Here is a 21,038-nt window from a genome sequence, read left to right as displayed (position 1 = left end):
CCCGAGAATTTTTGCAGGGTAAGAATGAGACGAGGAAAGCAGCAGATTAGACCAAACAGTACTACTGGGCTAAACCCTGGAGCAAGCCCATTTGCAATCAAGCCAGACCTTAGTCAAAATAAATATTCAGCATTGGCCCATTTCCCTCTAATTATTCTATCAGCACTACCGCAAAATAGTTCTTAAAATATGTTGATTCTGAAGAAACCATTCTCCAAGGATCCTGAGCCCAGCTCTCAGTCACCTTCAGGAAAACATAGACTTTCCCAAAAACAAACCAGTGACAACTATGCGATGAAGCAACCCGATAACTTCGTAGAAACAGTCTCCTTAGCATCCAAAATGGCAGCAGAAAAGATTGTTTCCAAAGAGAAAGAAAAATTTGAAGTATATCCTTTAAATACATTTCCTATCCTTTCTCTTGATAAGGGATTCGAAAATTACGAAATTAAACATCTGCTTAAACCTGTCTACACTAACAGGAACTATGTAGATAGTGGTAACTCTCTCAAAACCAGAAAAAATTATGAATTCATCCTGGTGGACACAGGATCAGTTGAAATAGACCATGAATTGGCAGATCAGTCAGACCCTGACAGCATAGCCTATTCAAAGTTTACTATTAAAAATATTTTATCACCATATAACTGGATAACTGATCACCTTCAAACTCCTGTGAATCTTTCTAAAAGATTTAACCTTCAGTCTCTTAATTGGTTCGACTATAAAAATGCCTGGTTGAACTTTTTATTTGTTAGGCCAACGACCGATACATGGTTCGTCAAATATTGCCCAGAAGTAACAACTTCTGTAATTCCCCGATGGTTCTGCGAGTGGTGGAGCTACTTCAGAGGTAACAAACTGGTTATGCCTAGACAGTTTGAAGAGAGATACTCCCAATTCCAAATTTATGAGGGCATCTCGACCCTTCCAGAAAACATAAAGCTCTGTAAGTTTTTCATTTAAAAACATTTATCCTATATCATTAGTTGGACGTTTGTTATTGCAGAGTTTGACAGAATTAAATATCTCTCCAAAGAGATACGAATCAAGGGTTGGTCTCCGGCTAGAAAGGAATTTCCATTGACTTCTACAAAGAAAACACAAGACGAAGCTTCACCTTCCAAGAGTGAATTAAAAAAATGTCATGAAAAGGCATTATCTGAATTAGATGATGAAAAAGGTAATCCAGATGAAGCTGCTATCATGCAACTTCTAGATAAAGCTTCATCACAAAGTGATGACAATGGCGATATGATGTATCCAAGAGCTCTAGCACAGTCTTATGTTAATCCGTTTGATTAATCCTAATTGAGCTTATTAAAAAGTTGAATAATTAGCCTTCAGACAGAGATCAAAGATCGTAATTGTCTAAGAAGGGGTAAAAGAGTCTCAAAGAGACAGAATTTTTACTGATTAATCATATGGACCCTAGAGGGACCCACCACTATAAAAGAAGATGCTTTTCTACCGAAAGTTGTTTGGACTATCCGGAAAAAAGCAAGGTCCCCACTAATCTTATCGCCAGGCAAAGAAATCTGGATTCACCAATTGAAAGACGAAAAATAAATTCTTTCTTATCTCTTCTTTCTGATCTCGTCAATCTTTTATCCTATATAAAGGCCATCTGTAATATTTCAAGGGGTATCCGAAAATTTTCCATCAAGAAAATTGAAAGAAAACCTCTGTCTTGTACAATACTAGTTTGAATGTTGGAATAAAATCAGCTTTTAATTTTGTAAGTCTCCTAGATCTTGTTAAATACTTTACTTCTTATTACCGTATTTCATTCCGCAAATTTATTGGTTCGTTGTCCTAACAAATAAAAAGTTCAACATGGCATTTTTATAGTCGAACCAATAAAAAGACTGAGGGTTAAATCTTTTAGAAAGATTCACAGGCGTTTGAAGGTGATTAGTTATCCAGTTATATGGTGATAAAATCTTTTCAATAGTAAACTTTGAATAGGCTATGCTGTCAGGGTTTGACTGATCTGCCAATTCATGTTCTATTTCAACTGATCCTGTGTCAACCAAGATGAATTCATAATATTTTTTGGTTTTGAGAGAGTTACCACTATCTACATAATTCCTGTTAGTTTAGACAGGTTTAAGCAGATATTTAATTTCGTAATTTTCAAATTCCTTATCAAGAGCAAGGATAGGAAATGTATTTAAAGGATATACTTCAAATTTTTCTTTCTCTTTGGAAAGAATCTTTTCTGCAGCCATTTTGGATGCTTAGGAGACTACTTCTGCGAAGTTTTTGGGTTGTTTCATTGCATAGCTGTCACTGGTTTGTTTTTGGGAAAATCTAAGTTTTCCTAAAGGTGACTGAGAGCTGGGCTCAGGATCCTTGGAGAATGGTTTCTTCAGAATCAACATATTTGAAGAACTAATTTGCGGTTGTGCTGATGGAATAATTGGAGGGAAATGAGCCAATGCTGAATATTTATTTTGACTCAGGTCTGGCCAGATTGCAAATGGGCTTGCTCCAGGGTTTAGCCCAGTAGGCCTGTTTGGTCTAATCTGTTGCTTTCCTCGGCTCATTTTTACCCTGCAAATATTCTCGGGTTAGAAAATCTGTGAGGTAGTTATCTTCTCCCTTAAGATATTCGATCTGAAAATCAAAACTAGATAATAAAGCTTGCCACCTAGCAAATATCTGTTTAGAGACAAGATATTTAACATCCTTTTCAAGGATCTCTTTAGAAGATTTACAATCTACCCTAAATAAAAATTCTTTGTTAATCAAGTCATCTTTGAAATTAGTGATGCTAAGTACAATAGCAAATACTTTCTTGACGGTGCTATAATTACTTTGCGCGGAATTCCAGATTCCAAAAGTAAACCTAACCAGTTGTTCAGGTTCTTTAGGGGCTCTTCTTTGTTTAAGAATGCCTCCATAACCAAAGTCAGATGCGTCAGTTTCAACAATCATAAAATAACTAGGGTTAGGAATCCCCAAGCAAGGAAGATTTTTAACAAGTTCTTCAATTTTAATAACAGCCTGAGTTTGAGACTTAGTCCAAGGAGTAGGAGAAGTCTTTAGCCTGTCATACAAAGGTTTGCAAATCTGTCTGATTTTATGAATGAAATCAGCAACATAATTAAGACTACCTAAAAATCATTGTAACTGAGTTTTATCAATAATAACATCAGGAAATTTATCAGCAAATTCAATAGCTCTTCAAATAGGTCTATAGGTTCCTTGAAACAAGTCATGACCCAAAAATCTAATGTTTGTTTCAAATAATAAAATCTTTTTAGCACTAACGACAAGGCCATTGTGCTTAACTATTTTAAAGAATATATTCAAATGTTTAAAATGAGAATCAATGTCCTCAAAGAATATTAAAAAGTCATCAATGTAAATAATTGAGAATTGACTGATATGATTAAAAATAGAGTTCATGATATTTTGAAATTCGGAAGAGGCTTTCTTGAGCCCGAAAGGCATAACATTCCATTTAAATTGTTCAAAGGGGACATTGAAAGCAGTTTTATATTTATCCTTTTCAGAAATTTGAATTTGCCAAAAGCCTGATTTCATATCAAATTTACTATAAACATTAGCTTTAAAAGTTCGTTTCAAAAGATCCCTTTCATTGGGGATCGGATATCTGATCCATTTCAAAGCGTTGTTTAAGGGATTATAATAAATAACAAACCTGCGAGCTCCTCTCTCTTTTTCTGCTGCATTGTTAACGTAAAAGGCTGAACAGCTCCAAGGAGATTTATAAGGTCAAATAATTTTCTTAGCCAAAAGACAGTCAATTTCTTTTTTACAAATTTCCATGAATTCATGATTCATTTGAATAGGCCTAGCTTTAGTAGAATTGAATTTTTCATTGAATCCGTCAATGTAAGCAAGATCAACAGTATGGGATTTTCTATCCCAAAAGGAGTTAGGAAAATCAGAACACATTTCTTTTTCGAAAATCTTTTTTATGTTGGAAATATTAGTGACCATTTCCAGAGTTTTTAAAATTTGTTCAATTTTTTGATATTTAATATCATCTTTAAGAAAGCTGATTTGCTGAGATAAATTGTTCAATTTAAAAGAAGTCTTCTTGTGAATGAAATTCCGTTCATCTTCGGAAAGAGTTTTGATAAAAGGGAAAGAAATATCTTTTCCTAAAATAGTAGTTTTGATAGCATCAAAGTCTGAGATAAAAGGGTTAATCTGAGTAATGAAAGGAATTCCCAAAATAATTTCTTCGTTATTATTTTTTGTAATAATAAAATCATTTGTCAAGCAAATACCATTATTACCAATTTGAGCATTATGCAATTTATAATCAATAATAATGCGTTCACCTGTGGCACTATATAACCTGGTGGTACCTTTCTGAAGGTACTTAGTGAGAATTAAACCTTCTACTATACAGTTACGATCTGCTTCACTGTCTAATAAGGCTATCTTGTTGAGAACAAAGTTATCATTCACTACAAGCCTTATCATAATGTGAGAGCTATGGGGTCTGACTTTGGTGATCATGGTGAATCCTGCTGTATCATCATCGCTATCTTGCTGATCAGTTGTTTCTCCCGGATAATTCTTCGGAGCTTTGCCTTTGTAGGAGGTCTCGAGGACCTTGTTAGCCAAAACATTAATTTTTAGAAAATGAAGTCTAGATTTAATGTCTCTAATTTCGTTTTTGAGAGTTTTGACTTCTCCTCTGAGTTCGTTGATAGAAGGTTCTTCCTTCTTAGAATCAAATCTGCTCATAATCTGTTTTATACTGAAAGGTTCTATGTGAGGCTTTTCATCTTGCTAATGTCTAGTGACCAGCTTTTGCAATTCAAGGAGATAACTTCTTCTTGCATCTTCGTCTTGAATATGTTCGATGGTATCGAACAAAGTTTCTGCAGATTTTTCTGAGAGAACGTTTATTTCCTTAGCTCCACAGAGACAAAAAGGTCCGTGACAGTCACAAGTTGTTTCATCTTCTGAATTTTGAGCTACATTAAGGAATTCTTCATCACTTTCTTCAGAAGATTCCTGAGAGTTGTTTGACTCAGAATTAGATTCTGATTCTTCTTCTTCAAGGATGGAGAAGAGCTTGTTTTTTATTTCTCCATCAACTTTGAGAAGACTAATCTTTTTCTTCTTTTTCTTATTTCTTGGGCATAGGTTTGATCTATGTCCTTTCTTTCCACATGTCCAGCATGTGTCTTCTGAAGAAGAATCTTTTGAAGTTTTTCCTTTAGACTTTCTTTTAGGCTTGTGATCCTTGGTCTTTGTAGACCCTTTTCTTTTATAGACCATTTGGTTTCTTTGACGAGTATTTTTATCAGCTTTGTTTGCTGAAGGGGGTTTTAAGGCAGGAAATCCAATGTCTTGACAAAATCTTCCTTATTCCGCAGATGTCATTCTTTTATCTTTCTTAAGTTTTTCATTTAACTTAAGATCTGTACATAATTCCATGGAAATTATGGTTACGACGCTGATTAAATCACCATAAGACAAAAGGTTGTAAGGAATTTTTCCTTCACATCTGTCCTTGATCTAAGATCTCACCTTTTCAGCGAAGTGTGAGGGTAGTCCACTGATAAAATGTTCTTTCTAATATTCATTGTTACAATCATGTCTGATCACAACTTTAGGTATAAACATGTCTTTATACCACTTCCAATCTGTAAGCTTCTTATAGTATAGATTATTAAGAATCTCAAGACTTCTATCTTGGAAAAGTCTAGGTTCTCCAACGAAATGCTTAGCGATGCTATATACAAAGGTGGCAAATGCATCTTCAACAGGGACTTCAGTTGAGGTGGAGGCTCCATTTTCTTCTTTAACGAAGGTTTTTACAACCGTAGCATTGAGGATAGTGCCTTTATCCTGTTCTGTCAAATAACTGTTCCACCAGTTCTTTAGTGTTCCAGTGAAACCTGATATGACCCTATAGGTAGCTTGTTTGTCAGAAGCACCTCTTAATTTATAAGCTGTTACAGAAATTCCTATTTCCTGCAACTTGTTATAAATTTGACCTTCTGCCATACCATCAATGTTCCACTCAGATATGTCGGTTCCGTCGACATGCGAGTACGGGTGAAGATGACTTTCTTCAAACTGGGTATCAGGAAAGGAAGGTCTAGGATAAAAGTTTCTCCTATTGGGAAATCTATTATCAGACTGGATAGCGCTGAGCTTATTTCCTTTGATGACATTAAGCTTAGAGAGTTGTTCACTGATTTTCTCAATAAGGCTTGAATTATCAGCTTCTTTGCTTAAGTCGGGAAAATTATCTTTGGAAAACTCAAAGACCTTGAAGATGGGGACGGTTTCCATTTTTCAAAAATATTTGGAGGAGCTAGGTTTTTCACCTATTTGACTAGAATCTTTCTTTTTGGTAGATTCTTCTATTTGTCTTGATACGACATGGAGAATTTGGTTGGTATAATTATTCTGCTCCAAAATTCGGTTAATTTCCTCTGTATTAATCAGGGAAGTACTTTTCTCAATGTTTTTCTTTAAAGGAGAGGCGATAATAACGTCATTTCGGTAAGGGATTTTTAGCCCTTCTAGAGGAGGGGTAACACTTTCAACCACTTCATTCCTAGTATGCCATTTGTTGACAAGGACTTGAAGGGATGATTTGGTGTCATTAATTTGTTCTGAAAGGTCAAACCATTTGAAGAATTCTACTTCAGTTTTGAATCTCTTCATATCTTTATACCAATTGTCTCTAAAGGACTTTCTTTTGGACAAAGGGCAGGTAGCTTTATACCATTCCACCTTCTGCTTGTGCTCAGGGAGTTTTCACCATTGATTGAGAAGCTCTTTATTAGGGATAAAATTTCCTTCTGTAATGACTCCAAGGGAACTTCTCTTAGGTTCATCAGGTTTCATGTCACTTGGAGTAGGACTACCAACATTTTCATAGTAAACCTTAGGGATATTTTGGGAGAGGTCAACCCCGCGAAGTTTCCCTTTATCAACTGAAATGGGTTCGTCAATGGAAATAGAATCCTCGTGTTCTTCCTCTCCCCGGAAAAAGCAAGAAGGTCTGGCCGAAGACATTCTTCTACTTGAAGTAGCCCGGCTAAAAGTGTTGGATCTTAGCAACTCAAGGTTAACAGATCCATCTGGAAACTGAATTACTCGGTCAAGTTTAGACTTTTTAGCTTGAACTGGTAAAGGGTTTGTTATTGATTGGAAATTCCATTCTTCATCAGTAAGAATGTCATTCCATTTTAATGACCTAGGAACGAAAGTAGTACTATGTTCTTGGTTTGCTTCCATGAGCATAGTAAAACCCCTAGCACTAACCTTAATAGCCTTTGGGGCGATTGTGGTTTTCATTAGCTTGTAATATACCCTGTATATTACAGCTATTTCTCTGTATTCTAACTTACTATTCTTGTTTTTGGTTTTGACGTTGAGCGTCAAAGTATCAGTGATGTTGGGGTCATTGATATCAACTGAATAGTTGGGATAACAGTTAAAGTAAATCGGGCCATCAGCTAGGTTGCTTTCTAAGACTCGTAACAGGGAGTCATCAAAGTTTAGAAGTCTACCATCACGCAAGAGTAAACAGATAGGAATATTTAATCCTTTTCGGAACAAAGGCTTAACAGAAATCTTAACAAGACCAATATGAAGAAAAGTAAATTCCTTTTTAAAACATCTAAGTCGGCAGAAATTAACAACTTAATAGTTTCAAGGCTATTGTTAATAGCAATAGTTTGTTCACAAGTTTTTATATTAAAATGTTTGAACATAGAGAAGGTACCTAACTGATAAATCTTTTCTACGGACTCTCGAGGGATGTCCAAATTTTGCAAATCATTTTCTATTTTAGAGATAGAAACATTAACAGAATTAACCAAATTAGAAGAATTCATTTAAAAGATACTGTCCTACAGAAGCTATTTTACAATGAATAAATCTAAATTAAGAATATATGAGAATACTAGAATTATGGTTATAATAAATCTGTTATCATGACATAATTAAACTCAACTATATTGGATTTTACTTGAAATCTTTGAAAATTGTTGGTAATAGAAACGCCTTGGATCAAGCTAGCCTCTCTGGTCTTACAGCGATATCCCTTTCTTGCTACTCTATTTAAAGTCAACATTACTTGACAACCTCATTTCAACAGTCATTCAAAACCTCAAGTTCGAATTTAATATGTATGATAAAGAGATAATATAAACATAATAATAGTATTCAGATACATAACCTAATCTAGAAGCATTCAGAGTAGTTTAACCTCCGGTACAGTAGGGAAATTAGCTACGCATGCTTACAAGCAGCATGGCTTTGATACCATAAAATTTGCGGAATTAAATACGATCACAAGAAGTAAATTATTTAACAAGATCTAAGAGACTTACAAATGGCCTTTATATAGGCTAAAAGATTCATGAGATAAGAAAGAAGAGATAAGAAAGAATCTATTTTTCTTCTTTCAATTGGTGAATCCAGATTTCTTTGTTTGGCGATAAGGTTAGTGGGTACCTTGCTTTTCTTCTTTTCCGGATAGTCCAAACAACTTTCGGTAGAGAAAGCATCTTCTTTTATAGTGGTGGGTCCCTCTAGGGTCCATATGATTAATCAGTGAAAATTCTGTCTCTTTGAGACTCTTTTACCCCTTCTTAGACAATTCCGATCTTTTATCTCTGCCTGAAGGCTAATTATTCCACTTTTTAATAATCTTAATTAGGATTAATCAAATGGGTTAAGATAAGACTGTGCTAGAGCTCTTGGATACATCATATCGCCATTGTCATCACTTTGTGATGAAGCTTCATCTTGAAGTTGCATGATAGCATCTTCATCTGGATTACCCTTTTCATCATCTAATTCAGATAATTCCTTTTCAAGATGTTTTTTCAATTCACTCTTGGAAGGTGAAGCTTCATCTTGTGTTTTCTTTGTAGAAGTCGATGGAGATTCCTTTCTAGCCGGACACCAACCCTTGATTCGTATCTCTTTGGAGAGATATTTAATTCTGTCAAACTTTGCAATAACAAACGTCCAACTAATGATATAGGATAAACATCTTTTAATGAAAAATTTACAGAGCTTTATGTTTTCTGGAAGGGTCGAGATGCCCTCATCAGTTTGGAATTGGGAGTATCTCTCTTCAAACTGTCTAGGCATAACCTGTTTGTTACCTCCGAAGTAGCTCCACCACTCGTAGAACCATCGGGGAATTACACAAGTTGCTACTTCTGGGCAATATTTGACGAACCATGTATGGGTCGTTGGCCTAAAAAATGAAAAGTTCAACCAGGCATTTTTATAGTCGAACCAATTAAAAGACTGAGAGTTAAATCTTTTAGAAAAATTCATAGGAGTTTGAAGGTGATCAGTTATCCAGTTATATGGTGATAAATTTGCGGAATTAAATACGATAACAAGAAGTAAAGTATTTAACAAGATCTAGGAGACTTACAAAATTAAAAGTTGATTTTATTCCAACATTCAAACTAGTATTGTACAAGAGAGAGGTTTTCTTTTTAATTTTCTAGATGGAAAATTTTCGGATTCCTTATCAATAGCAAGGATAGGAAATGTATTTAAAGGATATACTTCAAATTTTTCTTTCTCTTTGGAAAGAATATTTTCTGCAGCCATTTTGGATGCTGAGGAGACTGCTTCTGTGAAGTTTTCGGGTTGCTTCATCGCATAGCTGTCACTGGTTTGTTTTTGGGAAAATCTAAATTTTCCTGAAGGTGACTGAGAGCAGGGCTCAGGATCCTTGGAGAATGGTTTCTTCAGAATCAACATATTTGAAGAACTACTTTGCGGTAGTGCTGATAAAATAATTGGAGGGAAATGGGCCAATGCTGAATATTTATTTGACTCAGGTCTGGCCTGATAGCAAATGGGCCTGCTCCAGGGTTTAGCCCAGTAGGCTTGTTTGGTCTAATCTGCTGCTTTCCTCGGCTCATTCTTACCCTGCAAAAATTCTCGGGTTAGAAAATCTGGGAGGGGGTTATCTTCTCCCTTAAGATATTCGATCTGAAAATCAAAACTAGATAATAAAGCTTGCCACCAAGCAAATATCTGTTTAGAGACAAGATTTTTAACATCCTTTTCAAGGATTTCTTTAGCAGATTTACAATCTACCCTATGTAAAAATTCTTTGTTAATCAAGTCATCTTGGAACTTAGTTATGCAAAGAACAATAGCAAGAACTTCTTTCTTTACGGTGCTATAATAACTTTGCGCGGAATTCCAAATTCTAGAAGTAAACCTAACCAGTTGTTCAGGTTCTTTAGGGGCTCTTCTTTGTTTAAGAATGCCTCCATAACCAAAGTCAGATGCGTCAGTTTCAACAACCATAAAATAACTAGGGTTAGATTAATTTGAATAACAGCCTGAGTTTGAGACTTAGTCCAAGGACTAGGAGAAGTCTTTAGCCTGTCATACAAAGGTTTGCAAATCTGTCTGATTTTTGGAATGAAATCAGCAACATAATTAAGACCACCTAAAAATCGTTGTAACTGAGTTTTATCAATAATAACATCAGGAAATTTATCAGCAAATTCAATAGCTCTGCAAATAGGTCTATAGGTTCCTTGAAACAAGTTATGACCCAAAAATCTAATTTTTGTTTCAAATAATAAAATCTTTTTAGCACTAACGACAAAGCCATTGTGCTTATCTATTTTAAAGAATATATTCAAATGTTTAAAATGAGAATCAATGTCCTCAGAGAATATTAAAACGCTATCAATTTAAACAATTGAGAATTGACAGATATTATTAAAAATAGAGTTCATGATATTTTGAAATTTGAAAGGAGCATTCTTGAGCCCGAAAGGCTTAACATTCCATTAAAACTGTCCAAAGGGGACATTGAAAGCAGTTTTATATTTATCCTTTTTAGAAATTTGAATTCGCCAAAAGCCTGATTTCATATCAAATTTACTATAAACATTAGCTTTTAAAGTTCGTTTCAAAAGATCCCTTTTATTGGGGATCGGATATCTGATCCATTTCAAAGCTTTGTTTAAGGGCTTATAATTAATAACTAACCTGGGAGCTCCTCTCTCTTTTTCTGCTGCATTGTTAACGTAAAAGGCTGAACAGCTCCAAGGAGATTTAGAAGGTCAAATAATTTTGTTAGCCAAAAGAGTGTGAATTTCTTTTTTACAAATTTCCATTAATTCATGATTCATTTGAATAGGCCTAGCTTTAGTAGAAATGGCTTTTTCATTGAATCCATCAATGTAAGGAAGATCAACAGTATGGAATTTTCTATCCCAAAAGGAGTTAGGAAAATCAGAACAAATTTCTTTTTCGAAAATCTTTTTTAGGTTGTAAATCTTAGTGACCATTTTCAAAGTTTTTAAAATTTCTTCAATTTTTTGATATTTAATATCATCTTTAAGAAAGCTGATTTGCTGAGATAAATTGTTCAATTTAAAAGCAGTTTTCTTGTGAATGAAATTTCGTTCATCTTCGGAAAGAGTTTTGATAAAAGGGAAAGAAATATCTTTACCTAAAATAGTAGTTTTGATAGCATCAAAGTTTGAGATAAAAGGTTTAATCTGAGTAATGAAAGGAATTCCCAAAATAATTTCTTCGTTAATATTTTTTGTAATAACAAAATCGTTTGTCAAGCAAATACCATTATTACAAATATGAGCATTATGCAATTTATAATCAATAATAATGCGTTCACCTGTGGCACTATATTACCTGGTGGTACCTTTCTGAAGGTACTTAGTGGGAATTAAACCTTCTACTCTACAGTTACGATCTGCTCCACTATCTAATAAGGCTATCTTGTTGAGAACCAAGTTATCATTCACTACAAGCCTTATCATAATGTGAGAGCTTTGGGGTCTGACTTTGGTGATCATGGTGACTCCTGCTGTATCATAATCGCTATCTTGTTGATCAGTTGTTTCTCCCGGATAATTCATGGGAGCTTTGCCTTTGGAGGAGGTCTCGATGACCTTGTTATCCAGATCATTAATTTCTAGAAAATGAAGTCAAGATTTAATGTCTCTAATTTCGTTTTTGAGAGTTTTGACTTCTCCTCTGAGTTCGTTGATAGAAGGTTCTTCCTTCTTAGAATCAAATCTGCTCATAATCTGTTTCATACTGAAAGGTTCTATGTGAGGCTTTTCATCTTGCTGATGTCTAGTGACCAGCTTTTGCAATTCAAGGAGATAATTTCTTCTTGCATCTTCATCTTGAATATGTACATTGGTATCGAACAAAGTTTCTGCAGATTATTCTGAGAGAACGTTTATTTCCTTAGCGCCACAGAGACAAAAAGGTCCGTGACAGTCACAAGTTGTTTCATCTTCTGAATTTTGAGCTACATTAAAGAATTCTTCATCACTTTCTTCAGAAGATTCCTGAGAGTTGTTTCACTCAGTTATTCTTCTTCTTCAAGGATGGAGAAGAGGTTGTTTTTGATTTCTTCATCAACTTTGAGAAGACTAATCTTTTTCTTCTTTTTCTTATTTCTTGGGCATAGGTTTGATCTATGTCCTTTCTTTCCACATGTCCAGCATGTGTCTTCTGAAGAAGAATCTTTTGAAGTTTTTCCTTTAGACTTTCTTTTATGCTTGTGATCCTTGGTCTTTGTAGACTCATTTCTTTTATAGACCTTTTGGTTTCTTTGACGAGTATTTTTATCAGCTTTGTTTGCTGAAGGGGGTTTTAAGGATGGAAATCCAAAGTCTTGACAAAAGCTTCCTAATTCCGCAGATGTCATTCTTTTATCTTTGTTAAGTTGTTCCTTTAACTTAAGATCTGTACATAACTCCATGGCAACTATGGTTAAGACGGTGATTAAATAACCATAAGACAAAAGGTTGTAAGGAATTTTTCCTTCACATCTGTCTTTGATCTTAGATCTCACCTTTTCAGCGAAGTGTGAGGGTAGTCCACTGATAAAACGTTCTTTCCAATAATCATTGTTACAATCTTGTCTAATCATAACTTTTGTTATAAACATGTCTTTATACCACTTCCAATCTTTAAGCTTCTTACAGTATAGATTGTTAAGAATCTCAAGACTTCTATCTTGGAAAAGTCTAGGTTCTTTAATGAAATGCTTAGCGATGCTATATACCAAGGTGGGAAATGAATCTTCAACACGGACTTCAGTTGAGGTGGAGGCTCCATTTTCTTCTTTAACGATGGTTTTTACAACCGTAGCGTTGAGGATGGTGCCTTTATCCTGTTCTGTCAAATAATTGTCCCACCAGTTCTTTAGTGTTCCAGTGAAACCTGCTATGACCCTATGGGTAGCTTGTTTGTCAGAAGCACCTCTTAATTTATAAGATGTTACAGAAATTTTTATTTCCTGCAACTTGTTATAAATTTGACCTTCTGCCATACCATCAATGTTACACTCAGATATGCCGGTTTCGTCGACATGCGAGTAAGGGTGAAGATGACTTTCTTCAAACTGGGTATCAAGAAAGGAAGGTCTAGGATAAAAGTTTCTCCTATTGGGAATCTATTATCAGACTGGATAGCGCTGAGCTTATTTCCTTTGGTGACATTAAGCTTAGAGAGTAGTTTCTGATTTTCTCAATAAGGCTTGAATTATTAGCTTCTTTGCTTAAGTCGGGAAAATTATCTTTGGAAAACTCAGGGACCTTGAAGATGGGGACGGTTTCCATTTTTCTAAAAGATTTGGAGGAGCTAGGTTTTTCACCTATTTGACTAGAATCTTTCTATTTGGTAGATTCTTCTATTTGTCTTGATACGACATGGAGAATTTGGTTGGTATAATTGTTCTGCTCCGAAATTCGGTTAATGTCCTCTGTATTAATCAGGGAAGTACTTTTCTCAATGTTTTTCTTGAAAGGAGAGGCGATAATAACGTCTTTTCGTTAAGGGATTTTTAGCCCTTCTATTGGAGGGGTAACACTTTCAACCACTTCATTCCTAGTATGCCATTTGTTGACAAGGACTTGAAGGGATGATTTGGTATCATCAATTTGTCATGAGAGCTCAAACCATTTGAAGAATTCTACTTTAGTTTCGAATCTCTTCATATCTTTATATCAGTTGTCTCTAAAGGAATTTCTTTTGGACAAAGGGTAGGTAGCTTTATACCATTCAACCTTCTGCTTGTGCTCAGGGAGTTTCCACCATTGATTGAGAAGCTCTTTATTAGGGATAAAATTTCCTTTTGTAATGACTCCAAGGGAACTTATCTTAGGTTCATCAGGTTTCATGTCACTGGGAGTAGGACTACCAGCATTTTCGTAGTAAGCCTTAGGGATATTTTGGGAGAAGTCAACCCCGTGAAGTTTCCTTTATCAACATAAATGGGTTCATCAATGGAAATAGAATCGTCGTGTTCTTCCTCTACCCAGAAAAAGGAAGAAGGTCTGGCCGAAGACATTCTTCTACTTGAAGTAGCCCGGCTAAAAGAGTTGGATCTTAGAAACTTAAGGTTAACAGATCCATCTGGAAACTGAATTACTCGGTCAAGTTGAGACTTTTCAGCTTGGACGGGTAAAGGGTTTGTTATTGATTGGAAATTCCATTCTTCATCAGTAAGAATGTCATTCCATTTTAATAACCTGGGAACGAAAGTAGTGCTATGTTCTTGGTTTGCTTCCATGAGCATAGTAAAACCCCTAGCACTAACCTTAATAGCCTTTGGGCTATTGTGGTTTTCATTAGCTTGTAATATACCCTGTATATTACAGCTATTTCTCTGGTGTCTAACTTACTATTCATGTTTTTGGTTTTGACGTTGAGCGTCAAAGTATCAATGATGTTGGGGTCATTCATATCAACAGAATAGTTGGGATAACAGTTAAAGTAAACCGGGCCATCAGCTAGGTTGCTTTCTAAGACTTTTAACAGGGAGTCATCAAAGTTTAGCAGTCTACCATCACGCAAGAGTAAACATATAGGAATATTTAATCCTTTTCGGAACGAAGGCTTAAGAGCAATCTGAACAAGACCAATATGAAGAAAATTAAATTCCTTTTTAAAACGATCTAAGTCGGCAGCAATTAACAACTTAATAGTTTCAAGGCTATTGTTAATAGTAATAGTTTGTTCACAAGTTTTTATATTAAAACGTTTGAACATAGAGAAGGTACCTAACTGATAAATCTTTTCTACGGACTCTCAAGGGATGTCCCAATTTTGCAAATCATTTTCTATTTTAGAGATAGAAACATTAACAGAATTAACCAAATTAGAAGAATTCATTGTAAAAGATACTGTCCTATAGAAGATATTTTACAATGAATAAATCAAAATAAAGAATATATGAGAATACTAGAATCATGGTTTTAATTAATCTGTTATCATGACATAATAAAACTCAACTATATTGGATTTTACTTGAAATCATTGAAAGGTATTGGTAATAGAAACGCCTTGGATCAAGCTAGCCTCTCTGGTCTTACAACGATATCCCTTTCTGGCTACTCTATTAAAAGTCAACATTACTTGACAACCTCATTTCAACAGTCATTCAAAACCTCAAGTTCGAATTTAATATGTATGATAAAGAGATAATATAAACATAATAACTGTATTTAGATATATAACCTAATCTAGAAGCATTCAAAGTAGTTTAAGTAGGGAAATTAGCTACGCATGCTTACAAGCAACATGGCTTTGATACAAAAAATTTGCGGAATTAAATACGATAACAAGAAGTAAAGTATTTAACATGATCTAGGAGACTTACAACTGGCCTTTATATAGGCTAAAAGATTGATGAGATAAGAAAGAATGTATTTTTCTTCTTTCAATTGGTGAATCCAGATTTCTTTGTCTGGCGATAATATTAGTGGGGACCTTGCTTTTCTTCTTTTCCGGATAGTCCAAACAACTTTCGGTAGAGAAAGCATCTTCTTTTATAGTGGTGGGTCCCTCTAGGTTCCATATGATTAATCAGTGAATATTCTGTCTCTTTGAGACTCTTTTACCCCTTCTTAGACAATTCCAATCTTTGATCTCTGTCTGAAGGCTAATTATTCCACTTTTTAATAAGCTCAATTAGGATTAATCAAACGTATTAAGATAATACTGTGCAAGAGCTCTTGGATACATCATATCGCCATTGTCATCACTTTGTGATGAAGCTTCATCTAGAAGTTGCATGATAGCAGCTTCATCTGGATTACCCTTTTCATCATCTAATTCAGATAATACCTTTTCAAGACGTTTTTTCAATTCACTCTTGGAAGGTGAAACTTCATCTTTGTGTTTTGTTTGTAGAAGTCGATGGAGATTCCTTTCTAGCAGGAGACCAGCCCATTATTCCTATCTCTTTGGAGAGATATTTAATTCTTTCAAACTCTGCAATAACAAACGTCCAACTAATGATATAGGATAAACGTTTTTTAATGAAAAACTTACAGAGCTTTATGTTTTCTGGAAGGGTCGAGATGCCCTCATCAATTTGGAATTGGGAGTATCTCTCTTCAAACTGTCTAGGCGTAACCAGTTTGTTACCTCCGAAGTAGCTCCACCACTCGTACAACCATCGGGGAATTACAGAAGTTGCTACTTCTGGGCAATATTTGACGAACCATGTATGGGTCGTTGGCCTAACAAATAAAAAGTTCAACCAGGCATTTTTATAGTCGAACCAATTAAAAGACTGAGGGTTAAATATTTTAGAAAGATTCACAGGAGTTTGAAGGTGATCAGTTATCCAGCTAGTATCAAGTAACTGACACAAGTCTACTATGCAAGACACACCAAGACTTCACATTATCACATACAACATATCATTCTTGATTCACATAGTAATAATCATTATCATCTTTAAGTCATCCTATTCACTATGATTACATCATCAATGTAACCATTATAGACACATATACCCAAGTAAGAATAATCATGCATCAAGTCTAATACTACACACATAAGGACGTAGTACACTACTATTACATCATGAATGTAACTATCATAGACTCATATAGCCAAGTAGGAATAATCATGCATCAACTCTAAGACTACACACATAAGGACATAGTCATAGTCTAACATGATCACCTAACAGCAATAGAAGAACACATATTTTTACATTACTCACATGAAGACAGATATGAACATACTTCACATAAATCAACTACACAAATTATCATAGCACTTCAAGTGGGGCCGACAAGGCCATGATTTTCATTGTACAGCCGATAAGGCCATATCATTCACATAGCACCTCCATCATAAGTGAACCATACCGATCAAAGCATAATTCAATAGCTACATTACATAAAATAAAAAGAACTAGGGAATCCTACCACCGATCTACTCTTATCACTTCTATTCATAGCTATATTGTCCAGTACAATAACAATAGGCCCTTACCCATGGCCATGATCCTCAATAAAATACAAAAAATATAATTCACAATGAATCTAGGTAAATTCAATGTATATTTATCAATCTAATACAGCCTATACATCAATATAATACAATTTTTACATCATTCAATAGCCCATAGAAAACTAGAATAAAATTCATATGCATTAAGATAATATCAAGTCACCCACAGAGTAGCCAAATACTAGGGTTCATGGTTTACATGGGTTCATAGGTTAATTCAATTAAATAATACAAGTTGCATCAATATTATCAATATATAATGATTTAAAACCTTTAACGCAAGAACCCATGGATAGATCATAAAATTGGATAAGTTCATCTTTAGAAAACTTATAAATCTCTTTGAATTTTGGGATCATTGATGAATAGAGTTTCAAGGATCAAAAACCACACCTAGATGATTTTAATACAAGACATTTATGAAGAATCACCACTCAAATATCCAATCCAAGCTCTTCCTTCAGTTTTGGCTTCAATGGAGTTCTAGAAATTTTTTTAGACATTTTGGGGTTTTAATTTGGAAGAATCAATTCATGTAGGCATTTAGCACTTATAAAGCCACTTAAAATACCTAAAATACCCCTAAGTAACCGCACAAAATCTTATTTGGATGATGGGTGAATTTACCAATTCACCCTCCAACTTAACAGTGAACCTACGAAATTGCAGGCCCATCAAAGACTAGTCTATAGACGGGATTGTCCTGCTGGTTCATGGTTTGGGTGTGAGAGTAGTCCTTGTATGGACATATTCCCCACTTATAAGTCCTAACAAACGTCCACCAACGACGGGGTGTCAAACAACCTACACGTCGTTGATTGCCTGAGTCGATTTGGGCTGGTCTTGACATCCTTTGGCTCAAAGATAGGTTCTTCCTTAAGGACCCTTGTTTGTCCTAGGGGATTTTCACCTGGACGTTTCCAATCTAAAAATGATCATATGCGAGTTTACGACCTACCACATAAATTTCATCCAAAATGAACACGTAAAAGTCGATGAAACATGCCAAGACACACAAGACCCTTTCAAGGCAAACCTTTCGAACGTCATGGATGTTCTTGGACATTTGACCTCAAAACTTTATGAAACTTGACACACTGCCTATAAAAACTATAATAACTCATATAAGGACCTCATAATCTCATAAAACGCACATATAGGCACATAACCATACATGAGGCACATTAGTCAGTAGTCGTCGAAAGTCTTTGTCATCCCTTGATGTTTGACTTCTAATTCACCTATATTTTTTATAAAAATCGTCATTACCACATTATAGACCATTTTGTGACCTTAGACTCTCATGAAAAATATGTTAGGATCTAGATTTACCTAAGTCATTTTAGAGGTATTACAACCCATGCTCATGCAAATTCTCAACTTTTGACTTATGATTTGGGTTTGATGAAGATGTTTAGAGAATTTTATAAATATGGTTTTCTTTGTGTTATATTGTGATTAGATACTGCTTAAAATGTACACTTCATGAGTAGAGATGTTGTATCCAAATGTACTTCTTGAGATGAGTGCTCCTCGCTAGTTGAGATTGAGTTGCTTAGAAGCAATCTCTTTATTCCTTAACTATGCACCCGCATAGGTATAGCTATTTGAGATCCATGTAAAGGCTAAAATATGACCCTATCTTAGGATAGTAAGGATCCCTCATCCGTTAGGGGTTAATGTCGGGATTCTATGTTATGCTCTCATGGTCTATGTCTGTTAAAGATAGACTCGACTCAAATGAATGTTATAAACCAAGTCTTCTGAAGGGTCGACTACTTAGAGTAGGTGGTGTGGGATGCTATCTATCCATTGCACAAGTAGAAATTTTGAGGGAGTCTTAGTGTGTATTTACATAAAAATGCATGAATAGGTCATTATATGTTGTCAATGATGTGTGTATACATTATGAAATGAAGCATGTTAACTATGTGCCAAAGATTAATGAAGTATGTCGATATTATGTCTTTTATGATTAATGTTAAGTAAATGATGAGTGTGATGTGCCTAGTCTAAGGGAATTGTTAAATAATACTATAGTGGGAGTAGTAGTATGGGATGCTACTTTCACATTGCACTAAGTGTAACTTGGGGGCTGCCTTGGAGGATGGTATTTATGTGAAGTTTCTAAATGCATATGTGTTCTTCTAATTGTCTTTGTTAATTAATGTTGACTTGTGGAGTCGGAATGACATATCTGATCTTTCGTAGTCTTAAGGATCACTTAGGTTTCTATTGAAGTGGTTTTATGGGTGGTATCTTCAAGTCTTACCTAGGAGAGTCTTTTGATAATGTTGTATATGAAGGTTTATGTGATGTTAAATTGACTATATGTGATATTTATGGAACTCTTACATTAAATGATACATGGCGACTTATATGATGCTTTCTAAAGTGGATTAGAAGGTTTATCAGAATAGCATGAAAATTCAGTTTCAACAAAAATATACTCTTTTAGCATGAATTTGCATAATGTCATACTTAGTACAATGTTTTTACTAATTCCATACTCTTCTATATTTCTATAATTATAGGTGGAACGCAAGTGAAGGTTATTAGAAGGCAAATCTTGGGAAGTTCATCTCTCAATATTAGTATGTCCTCATATGTTTGAGGACATAGTCTATGTTTCTTTAAGAATTTTCCTTTATGTTTAAGACTTAGTATTTATCATCAAATGTAAAGGGTTGTGACCCTAAGTTGTTAAGATGTGTCTTTAAGTTGACTTGTGATGATGAGACATATTCGTTAATTTGTAAAGAGTTTCTTATTATGATGTTCTGAAAATTTTCTAATTCAGCACGACTTCTCATAATTATTTAATGAATGATAGCTTTGAGGCTTGTGCAAGACCTCCGTGAGGTCAAGTACGACATGTGGAGACTCAAGAGTGCTCTAACTTTTAGGATGTACTTGCGGGTCACTACAAACTTGGTGTCAATGTATAAGGTTTTGGGAAATAGTTTAGGGCCTAAAGTCTCACAAGCCACGTCTAGTAGAGTGTTGATAATCGGTCTAAGTCGTGACACATCCATTAGCGATAGGCTATAAGACGATAGAAGTTCCCTTTCTTAATTACTCTTGCAAACGTGCCTTAGATTGTATGTCTATGAGTTCCTAATCCTATACTTGTGATATTAGAAACACGAATACTAGAAGGACAACCTCAAGCAGGGTAAAAGAAGGATAAGTGAATGAAGGAGTTCCTCCACGAGGTTAACAAGCTCCTATAGCTAGTCAAGAGAATGTGAATGAGGCGGTTCCACCTCAAGTACCTCAAGTGCCCCGATCTCCTCAAGCTCCTAATGTTGAAGGATATATGTCTAATTTTGATATAAGGGATGCTTTTTAATTTTTGACCCAACTCATGACTACTCAAGTTCAAGTTGTCACTAACCAAGTAATGGTCGAACTTAACAAAGGAGTTGGACCTCAAGGGAACCCTAATTATCTCCTAATTTTAATGGCACTAAGGTTGATGAAGATCTACAAGGCTTTATGGATAAGGTGTTTTAAGTTGTAGATGTTATGGGGGTTACTTCTAGAGAGAAAGTGGAACTAGCCGCTTACCAACATAAGGATGTGGCTCAAGTGTGGCTTGAGCAATTAAGGGATGGAGACTCGTAAGGGCAGGCTTGGTAGATTGGAGAGTGTTTAAGATGGATTTTCTTGATAGGTTTTTCACCCCAAGAGATGAGGGAGAAAAAGTTTGTAGAACTCATGAAACTTCATCT

At 35.1% G+C, this 21,038-nt stretch overlaps 2 long non-coding RNA genes across 2 annotated transcripts; one reads left to right on the top strand and one right to left on the bottom strand.

Moving 5' to 3' along the window:
* The first annotated feature begins 1,650 nt into the window (after positions 1-1,650).
* Positions 1,651-20,077, top strand: LOC138341671 (uncharacterized). The gene is made up of 2 exons (XR_011214463.1): positions 1,651-1,738; positions 19,839-20,077. It is a non-coding gene; the product is annotated as an uncharacterized lncRNA (long non-coding RNA).
* On the bottom strand, positions 15,228-17,813 carry LOC109119544 (uncharacterized). The gene is made up of 2 exons (XR_011214464.1): positions 17,698-17,813; positions 15,228-16,520 (listed from the first exon to the last, which is right to left on the bottom strand). It is a non-coding gene; the product is annotated as an uncharacterized lncRNA (long non-coding RNA).
* Positions 20,078-21,038: the final 961 nt, after the last annotated feature.

Source organism: Solanum lycopersicum, chromosome 2, assembly GCF_036512215.1.
Source record: "Solanum lycopersicum chromosome 2, SLM_r2.1".
NCBI lineage: Eukaryota > Viridiplantae > Streptophyta > Magnoliopsida > Solanales > Solanaceae > Solanum > Solanum lycopersicum.
Note: the sequence above shows the minus strand (reverse complement) of the source record. Positions and strands in the feature narration are given on the sequence as shown.